Below are 866 nucleotides of genomic sequence, written 5' to 3'. Positions count from 1 at the left end.
CACTTTGATAATTACTGTAGTTACCATGTTCTGAACATCACATTCTTTCTTTTTCCCTCAGATGTAACCTATCTAGGTGGTTGGTCGCTGTGATTTTGCCAAGTAAGACATGTTCCTGGATCAACATCTTTTGTTGATCCTGGATCAATATTACTGTCCAAAAATATAGACTAAACCCAATCCCTACTCCTAAACCTAACCTTACCCATAATTTATTCCTAAAAACAGTGTGAAATGATAGCTGATTAACAAGGGTGTAGAAGCACCTAACCCTGATCGTAAGCCTAAAACAGATATTTCCTGAAAAGTTATCCCTCAATTCTGATTGGTTAATTGGAATGTTGTTTCAGGATCAACAAAGATGTTGACCCAGGAACATTTTGAACTTGGTGAAATCAGGGTCACCCTAGGTGGTTGAATTAAAATATTTGGACTTTATATCTAAAAATTACCTCAACTTAGCACCAGCATGCTTGTTAGCTAGACAGTTAGCATCAGCTAACAATATTAAATATTAAAATCAATATTTTATATTGTTAATCCAAACAATATAAAAATGTATAGGCTGTTGATAAACAATATAAAAACAGACGTCACATAGGGCTAAATGCGTAGCATTTTAATAAAACTCTTAACGTTACGGCAGCGGGGAATATGAACGTGCATGATCGTGCATATTTTAATGTTTCGTTTTTTGTTTTTATCTAAAACATAGAGACACTGATGTAGATGTGTCTGCATTCAAGCATTTCAGTGGGTTTAAATAGATCACCCTTTACAGCAGATTTAGTTCACAAACAACTGACAGTTTTGACCTAAATATGATTTTCAGTTACAATAATTAATCCTAAAATTCGACATTAGTA

General features: G+C 33.8%; 1 protein-coding gene across 1 annotated transcript in view; it reads right to left on the bottom strand.

Moving 5' to 3' along the window:
- Positions 1 to 866, bottom strand: part of LOC107598453 (C-X-C chemokine receptor type 3-like) — a 12260-nt gene that overhangs the window by 4390 nt on the left and 7004 nt on the right. The gene's annotated exons all lie outside the window — the stretch shown is intronic.

Source organism: Sinocyclocheilus grahami, unplaced genomic scaffold (assembly GCF_001515645.1).
Source record: "Sinocyclocheilus grahami isolate Dianchi unplaced genomic scaffold, SAMN03320097.WGS_v1.1 scaffold251.1, whole genome shotgun sequence".
NCBI lineage: Eukaryota > Metazoa > Chordata > Actinopteri > Cypriniformes > Cyprinidae > Sinocyclocheilus > Sinocyclocheilus grahami.
The sequence above is the reverse complement of the archived record's forward strand: the minus strand, read 5'-3'. Positions and strand labels throughout refer to the sequence as shown.